This window comes from Mycteria americana, chromosome Z (genome assembly GCF_035582795.1).
Source record: "Mycteria americana isolate JAX WOST 10 ecotype Jacksonville Zoo and Gardens chromosome Z, USCA_MyAme_1.0, whole genome shotgun sequence".
NCBI classification, from domain to species: Eukaryota; Metazoa; Chordata; class Aves; order Ciconiiformes; family Ciconiidae; genus Mycteria; species Mycteria americana.
In genome coordinates this window covers 8,684,911-8,694,583 of record NC_134396.1, presented here as the reverse complement: position 1 = coordinate 8,694,583, position 9,673 = coordinate 8,684,911, and positions in this window count along the sequence as shown.

The following is a 9,673-nucleotide window of genomic DNA, read 5'->3' as shown; positions in this document are numbered from 1 at the left end:
CTGCCTGCCACGAGCTGGAAACTCTCTGGTTGAAAGGCACGGGTGCCGGATTTTTGTTGCACCATCATCATCAGCAGGGAGAATATAATTGAAATAGGATGAGCAAGTGGTTCAGTGTTACCTGGAATATTTTTGTAGAAACCATGGCAACAAGTCTTCCTCAAAATAATAACAGCTTTGCTGTCTGGGAGCTCACCCTGCACCTGCTTAAGCTGTTACTTGTGGCTAATCCCTTTCCTGTGTTGGGGCTGCCCAAGCAGATGAAGCCAAGCACCTGAGTACTTGTTGGAGAGTGTGGTCATTCAGCCATTGTGGCTTCAGAGGAACAGCTTGAGAGTAACTTTCTCGGTGAAATCTCTGTGTATGCATATGAGTGTGTGTGTCTGTGTATAATTTCCACCTAGACCATTTTAATTTATTGATGTATAAAAGCTCTCACAGTTTGCTGTTCATCCTGCATTGTTCTTGTACACGGACAAATCACTCTTCAACGCTGTGTCAGAAGCAATTATTTATGGCCTGGGGAAGGTCTCATCTTTCATTATGTTTTACCATTCTGCTTGATACTAATTAGAAACTGGGACTGTTTGCTTATTTACTCAAACCACGGTGGTTCAGCAGTATTTCTAGGCACTTTGCAAGGCAATGAGAAATGCAGAGAAGAGAGTTGCTCTCCAAGAGGGCTTGTTTTCCCCATGCACAGGGCTGGCAGCATTACGGATGCGTGGAGGCACCCACATTTTACTTATTCTGCCAACTTATGTGTATTAATGCTATCTAATGTTCACCGTGAGGAGGGTATTTTGGAGGACTTCTAAGGACCAGTTTAGTCTCAGAGTTTCATTTTATTTTTTAATAAAAACTTTTTTTTATTAAACATGCTGTTTTATTAGATGCAGCATTACAGATGCGTGGAGGCACCCACATTTTACTTACTCTGCCAACTTATGTGTATTAATGCTATCTAATGTTCACTGTGAGGAGGGTATTTTGGAGGACTTCTAAGGACCAGTTTAGTCTCAGAGTTTTATTTTTTAATAAAAACCTTTTTTTAATTAAACATGCTGTTTTATTAGATGCAGCCTGTTTTGTCTGATGGGGTCTGTAAAGAGCATCTTCTCAGCAGCCCTTACAAGAGCGTCTCTTGCTGCACCACACGGGCTGCCCTCTGCCACCCCGGGGCTGTTTTGTACCTCGAGGGCTGCGGCAGAGCACGTGCTGCTGCTTGGTGCTGCAGGGCGGCTGCGCGGGGGGAGCTGGGCAGTGCTGTGGCAGCTCCTGTGGTTGTCACCCGGCTCTTGCAGCAGGACCAAGCGCGTAGGGAAGCCACCGGCGAAGAGGCTACGAGCCCTCGTGCTTCCTCCCTACTCTTCTGCAACCTCCCAGCCAGCTGATCTGTCCTGCTAGCCTGAGGACGAATAATAGTAATAGTAATAATACGATCTTTTCCCAGAGATTTCTGAACTGTACTGCCACATACAAATGGGAGAATAATTAATAAAAAAAAATCCAAGCATTCCAGGCCTATATTTCTTGAGGATTTCTATTAACATGAGTCACTGAACTCTGTTATTAAAATAAAAACTATTGTCCTAGTTGCTACAAACAGACCCGGTGTTTTATGGCAGAAGTTCTTCTAGCTGCAGCTGTGTAGAGCCCGGTGCTTTTTATTGAGTCAGAGAGTGCCAGGATTTGAACAATACATTATTGCAAAAGGAAAATCTCATAATTTTGTTGCTTGATATGGTGATCCATCTGTAATTCAGTATCATCAGTCTTATATCAGATGGTGATAAAATCATTGTGAGCCGAGGTACAAATCTGATGGTTATTTTTTTTTAAACTGAATGGAGGCCTATTCAGCCATTTTTAAGGAGCTCTCCTTGCTAAGAGTATAGAAATTGCTTTTACTTGATCCAATTTCACATTAGGACAAAAAGTAAATTTCATGCTACATTTCATTTTCAGATATAGGATATAAAATCATGAGCTACAAAAGAAAGTCGTGTACTGTTCCTATCCCTTTGTCTCATAATAAAATAACAACAACAAAAAAAGCATGGAGAGAAACAGAAAGTTTCCGAGGGAGAAAAGCCCCATCACGTAGAGGTGAAATCAAGACCCTATGCACCTTCCCATAGAATACCTTCTGGCTGTATTTATTTAAGGAGCAGTGATTTGCTCACTGGAAGGTCAGGAGATTATATCCCCTGCCTACCTCGGTTCCTGCCTGTGGTTCTTACTGAATGCTCAATCTTTCATTCACTGCTCTGATCGGCTGACTAATGGATATTAAGGTTGGAAGATACCTCTAGTTATTTAGTCTGACCAATATGCCATGTGCTATAAAGACTCACCCTGGCCCATTGATCTATGATTTATTTTCCAGAAAGATACCCAGTCTTGATTTGGAGAGACCAAGTGACGGCTGAACATCAGTGTCTCTTGGTGCTTTGTTCCAGCTGTCAGCATCCTCACCTGCCAGACTTTGTGTCCTCATGTCTCTAAGGTGGAGATGTCTGCCATCCATTCTTATTACTCTTAGTCCGTGACAGAGATGGCTTGTCTTTACCGATGGCTGTATTTCAGCAGGTGGCAAAAGGAGCCTTTATTCACCTTCTGAGCTCTACAGTTCTAGGAAGTTCTACACTTTTTTATCCAACCAGAAAATATATAGTAATTTTTTAATTATATAATTAATATATTATGCTAAGACTATCTCTAGCCACAATCAGAAGTTTGTCCCTTATTTTGGCTGAGGATTAAAACTCAGAAACGGGAGAACTATCACCTAGCAAAGCACAGTCCATATAACCGACCTTCTCTTTGAAAGCCTTGAGACAGTACATTGCTGGGAAAACATCATCTGAGCATTTCCAAACCACACAGAAGAAAATTCACTACCAGAGAGATTAGCACGTTGATACACTGATGAAATACCACAAATTCTGACCATGTCAGATCAAACCCAGCTGCACTGCTTCAATGGCCCCACATTTCTTCATTGTTTCATGATGAGTATATTAAAAGTAGAAAAAAAAAAAAATCGGAGATCAGCATCCCTGCAGAAAGCTCATTCAGACTCAAACCAAGCACAGCTGAAAACTCTTCATGTCTTTCTGTGTTGCCATTACAACAGGTACATGAATAATCTCTCTCCCAGGCACAACCGTATCAGACAAATCCTAACTATCGTAACAGCTCTGTGTGATACATGGGTAATTAGTCCTGGCTGTCAGTTATGCTTTCAGGGCTTCTCTTCTTGTTTCTCAGGCAAAATTAGAGTGATTTTTGCATACAGGTAACAAACCCCAAGAAATGGCCTTATTGAAATTCCAGCAATGTACCTCTCAAACAGAAACCCAGAAGGCTGTTTGTGGTCTACTGAATCTCAGTTTGTCCATAGCATGGAGGCCACATGCCCCAGGTGACCAAGGGTACCAACGCCTCCGTGGAAAGCTGTGGCTGACTTGCCACCTGCACACCTGTAGTTGCCGCTATATACAGCCAGTGCCAACGATCTCCTGCCACTGCCCAGAGCCAGGCGGCCATCCCTGCCATGGTGACAGCCCAGTGCGAGGGAGTGCTCACCCTCAGGGTCCCAGCCCTCGCCTCTGGATGGTGTTACAGGCAGCTTGCTGCTGGCCTTAAGCTGGACGCACCAAGAGGAGGCTGGAGGCTTTGACAGGCTTCTGGCAGGTCTTTGGTATCAAGGGGCGTTGAAGACCTTATATGAGGACTTGTGGACCTCCATGCACAGAGGTATAACTTTTTGGATCCTGGTTAGGCTGATGCATCTGGCTATGTAGGTCTGTACATTAGTGAGTCACCCAGGCTCTATTTCTCCCTCTTTTTTCCCTCCCTCCCATTGTTCATCCTCAGGGAGCTTGTGAGACAAGACATTTACGCCATAATTCTGTAGAGCTAGAAATCATTTTCCTTCCTTTCCTTCTTTTTGCAGAAACCCCAGAGCTTGGAAAATCTGAACTGATGGGCAGAGAGCAGTTGATGGAAGTTTTACCCAGCCAAGACATACATGAGCATTAATAGTTTTGTACCAGTATTAGGAAACACTTCAAGGTTCAACTTCATCTTCCAGTCTCACCAGTATTTGAGCACCTTGAAGCAGGCTGCCAAAGTAGAGTATGGCATTGGGCTTGTGGTCAGGAAGCATTGTGCATTTGGTCAGGAAGTTTTCAGGTGGTCCAGAAACTCTTTTTTTCCAGCAAGGAAACATCTCTACTGATCCACATTCCTGTCACGTCTAGTATAGACTCTTACAACTCCTTTTTCCTCTGTCTTAATATGAACGCTACAGGAAGCCTGAGATTGTACAGCGTGCAACTACATGCCTCATAAACAATGATGGCCAACACGAGCAATTCACATCTGTGCTTTGCTAACCGTGTTTCATCCTCCTCAATTTCAGAACAGAGTTAAAAAATCCTCCTCATCATCTACAAAGTCATTGCTAGAATAATGATGAACTCTCTGCTTTAGGGACTTCTCTATCCTCCAGAAAGCTCCATGCTCCAGGGAAGATAATACTTCTGTAACAGGTTCTTGGTTGCTTGAGATGCACAGGGCATCTTCAGTTGAGTATCCCTGTGGAAAGAGGGGAGAGTGGGCTGAGCATGAACCTGACTGTGAAGTGTATAGCACATTCTTCTTTAAGACCAGGGATTGGTACTAAAGCCACTACCATGGCAGGGGGGCTGGAACTAGATGATCTTTAAAGGTTCTTTCCAATCCAAATCATTCTATGATTCTAATGCATGCTAAAAAAAAAAAAAACAACAAGACACCTAACCTCTTCCAATATTCACACCCCGCAGTAGGGCAAGGGAATGGGCCAGGCAAGCAAGAAGATAGGGTGACCTTGTGATCAAGGTGTTGCCCCCAGGCTTTACCTCTAGGCTCCTCTTGCCCAATTTTTAAATCTTTCTGGACCTTGCTATCTGATATATAAAACGACGGCTTGAAATACTGCTTTTGTCTTTATGAAGATGAAATGAGATTATGTTAATGAATGATTGTAAGAGACTGGGATAATATGATGATGGGAAAAATACCATTTGCTTTTGAATCTATGGTCCTACTTGGATTAAATCAAACTTAATGCATAAATATCAACGATTGTTTTCTAAAATTACAAATGGTGGACAAATAAAGAATTCAAGATATGTTTAATTAAAGCCCTGGGAGTAGCTTGGGTGAAAGTCACCATAAAATTGCTCATTATCATACTTCTACATTGGACTAAAGAGTAGCAGCTTTCCCATTTTTTTCACTTAGCCTTGCTTTCTTTAGAAGGCATGTTCAATGCTTTGATACCATTTCTTGCTTAAATGAGAAGATCGTTGTTTCTACAGAATGGCACAAGTCCAGAGCACATGTCCCACTTGTGCTTGTCTGAAAAGTTACCATCGGGTGCAACGTCGTGCTTACAAATGTGACCAAGCCATTGCTGCCAGTAGCGGTCCATGCTCTGGTTAAACCTCAAATAATAGCCAACGCTGAAAAGGCTGCTGAGCTGAAGAAACCACCCCCTCACACTGCTTATCACGAAACAAAGCCCTTAGATCTAGTTTTACATGTAGCAGCACTAGGTGTGCCTCAAGTCTGGGGAGATGTTCAGCTCCTTTTATTTTGTCTTAGTAAATCATATTGTAAGAAATTACTTAGTCTAGCTGGGATTTAATAAAGCAGTTCTGTTATATTTTATGTTGTGGAAAATTATGTTGAAGGAAGAATATGTTCAGCAGGAAAGAGGCTGTGCCCTTTCCTAATGTTGTCTCCTTCAGGAAAGAGGTTCTGTCGGCTGCGAGGACTTGCTGTTCCACCGCTCTCCAGGAGCTCTGGGGTCACGGTGCTCACTGCTATTAATTAATAGGAGTCACTTCTCTGTGTGAAAGCAAGACCTGCTGGCAGCAGGAAAAATTCAATTCACTCCTTTCCTTCCCTTCTTCAAAGGTTTTGTAATTTTGTGAATGACTGCAATTACCGTTTTGAAATCAGTAAGCTCCAAAGTTGTCAAATTACGTATATACCACTGTTTAAAAAAAAAAAAAAAAAGACAAATTGTGGCAATGTGAAAATGTTACCAGTAGTAAGTACAGTGGTGTGAAATGAAATCAGTCACATTACTACCGGAAAATCTGTTGTGATTATCAAGTGAATAGAAAGTTCAGGGATTATTCCCAATTAATTTGATATACATGACATTCATTCCCTTTGCTGAAGACACTAGCTATTTCTACATTAGACAATAAAATGAAGCTATCCATAAACCTGAAGGCTCTCTTCTCATATGCAGTTTAATATGCCAATAAGAACAATGCAATTTCCTGAGGATGAATAACTAGGGGCTTGCTGGGAGCTAATGGGCCAAGGTGTGCACAGAAACAATCACACCCTTCTGGTCATTAATCCCTGGGATCAGCATGTTCTGATTATTACTGTGTAATTAGTTAATAAAGCCCCTTTCAAAGCGGAAGAGAACTGCTTTCTCTGAGCACAATGTGCATTGCATCTATCATGGTTTATTCATTCTGGATGAATCTGATTCTCATTATAAGAGGATGTATTCTGGGAACTTAACATCCCTGTTGTAATGTTTCTGTTGTTTCCAACACTGCAAAAATAAAAGATGGTTATGATTATTAATTATTTTAATCTGAAGCAAATTTTTAAGAAGCAACTTACATTGGGAACAGTGTTTTGGGTTGGGTATAAAAAGTAGGGGTGAAGGAGGGAAACTATTTCAGAGAGAGACATTTGCATGTGCGAGTTGGAGAAGATGACATATAATCCGAACAAAAAATATTTTCACTTTTTGTTGTCCATAAATGGAATGATATTTGATTTACTATCTACTATTAAATTACTATTTACTATTAAATGTGTATTTGAAACAACTGCTTTGAAGAGTAGCTAGTCTTCAAAAAGAATTATCTTGAGCTGTTTTAATATAATGCATATGTTGCATGGCATTTAAGTGTAAGTTGCCAGGGCAAAGGTTTTGGAACTCAAAACAACTTAACATTAGTGCTTTCCATGTCAGATCATAGAGTAAATTCATTGAACAGAATATTCACAGAAACAAATACAAAGAGACCTCATTGCAGTCAGGTGAAATTACTGTAAAATCTTAAATGAATATTCACAGATAGGGTTGTTTTGTTTTGTTTTGTTTTTCCTGGCAGTACTTGGCCCAGGTTAACTGATCAACTTCTCAAGTTAGAAAACAGACCCTTCCCATTCCTCTGTGGAAGTTTGATGAGTTTAGGTCCTGCTCTAGAAGACGTAGTGAGAATCAAATCCAGCCAAAGCTGTCTCAATCCCAGATCAGTAGCAGCCTGATCTTCCTCATTATTACAGGGTCTTTTTCAAGATACAGATGCCATTGTCAGTATCCTGAAATGGCAATGCTGACCACCTCCCTGATACTGCTTGAGCAATGGGTTTGTATAAGCAATGAACAAAAATGTCTCTCTCCTAATACCATCAGATCAGGAGTAGTCTATTTTAATTACAAATCTCTACTGGAAAATTAATGGGAGCACCTTTGTAGCATTTTATTGTATAGCAAAACCCAAAGAAGAGGTTGATCAGGTGGAGTGAGCCCAGCGGAGGGCCACCAGGACGCTCAGGGGCTGGAGCATCAGCCCTGCAAGGGGAGCCTGAGGGACAGGGCTGCTTCTGCCTGGAGAAGGGAAGGCTTTGGGGGCACCTCAGAACAGCCTTCTCCTGCCTACAGACAGGTCACTGAGAAGACAGACCCAGGCTCTCTGCAGCAGTGCAAGGCAGCAGGATGAGAGACTGTGGGTTTAAGAAGAAACAGGAGAAGCCCACATTATATGTAAAGGGAAACCTTTTTCCCCATGGGGACAGTCGAGAGGAGCAGGTTGCCGAGAGAGGCATTGGGGTCTGCATTCTTGGGGCGGGAGAAAGCCCCAAGCCATATGGTCTGACCTTCTTGCTGCTGCTGTTTTGAGCAGGTGGTTGCATCAGGGACCTCCCGCCATCCCTTCCAGGCTGGGTTACCCAAGCCCGTTAGAAGAGAGGCCAGGGACATATCTGTGCCACACCTATTTGCCTGAATTGTCGTGTGCTGAATTTGATAAGCCATGCAGTCTCTTCCAGTCCTATCCATGTAAGAGTTTTATCTATTTGTTCACTCTGTTTTTTAAACCAAGTTTATAGTTTGAAACCCTTGCTAGCCCTTTTTCCACTCAATGTCTGACTCATGCTGTGACACACTCATGCCATACTTTTCTGTATCTCAAAACTTCCCATTTTAAGTAATGGTTCTCTCTCACAAGCTAAGAAGCTAATTTAAGATTTTTTATTGCGTACTGCAAACAGTCATTCTTTTAATTTTTTTGTCTATACACCTCTGACTATCCAACATGCTCTCCTTTCTTTAGGTGCATCGGTGTGAGCAGTCTTTAAAAGTCAACTGGATCCCTGGGTGCAACAGAGCTCATACCGCATATGCAAGGTTGGTACAGTCTGTATTTGCATTTGTAGTTAGGTCAAGTGAATGTTTCTTCTTCTATGATTGAATTTGCTCAGCTTGGGGATTATCTCAGTGAGGATTCTGCTGTGCATATCCGCTCTCTGTTGATTCCTCAAACGCACTGTACCTTATTTACAATCTTCTACTGCTACCATGCAAACTTTCCATATAATTGAGTTTGTTTCATGTTTTAGCTCATTGCTTAGGTTATGAGCAAGCTGCTGTGCACTGGAGCTCTAGAAACTAGAGCTGATGATGGTTTTACAAATTTCAGGCAACATTTTTCCCTATTATCTTATAAGAAACATTCCAACTCATTACCCAGTTCATGTGCTTTGAAGATATTTTAGAGCACTCATTTTTCAATCGTGACTTTGTAAAGAACAAAGTCAAATGCATGTTACCACCATTCAAGGCTTCAAGCCAGTTACCTTCAGCCACTCAATAAATTAAATCTACTGTCTGGCAAGACTTGTTTTCCATAAAATCACATTGACTCAAGTTAATTATTGTCTTCCTCTAATTCTTTATCAATTAAACCCCTATGATAGATTAGATAGACTCTACTTAATAGCAGCCAACAAAGGTTCAATGAATAAGCTGTTTCTTCAGCTTATTCTAAAGAGCTAAAGAGCATTGACTCAGGAAAAAGGAAGGAGGAGGACAAGGAGCACAGAAAAGACAGAAAGCTGGGGGTAAGGCCAAAAAAGGTCTTAACCTTTGAGATTAGCTGTATCTTTTTCTTGCCTGCAGAAGAAAAACCTTCACTAAATGTTTGGGCAGAATAAAGAGCAGCAGTGGCAAATGTGTTGCCATGGCAGATGTAAGATGGCTCATTTTCTGTGGGCTGAATCTCCTACAACTGGTTATTTGATTTCCCACTATTTTGCCTGAGATTGCTATCAGATTAAGCCACCATCTGTCATTCTGTTTGCTCCTGCTGAAGTGTGGACAATGTTGCAGCTCTTCCAGTCATCAGGTATTTTTTCTGGCCTCTCCTAAAACTTGTTTTATATAGAAAATCAATTGTCTAGAATCTTCCTCAGAAAATTTATTTCATGATTTATGAAGAAGTTATCTGGTCCTGTTGACTCAGGTGTTTATCCCCTATATTAGCTTGGTGTGCTTGTTTGGTTACTGCTGGCCTGGGAA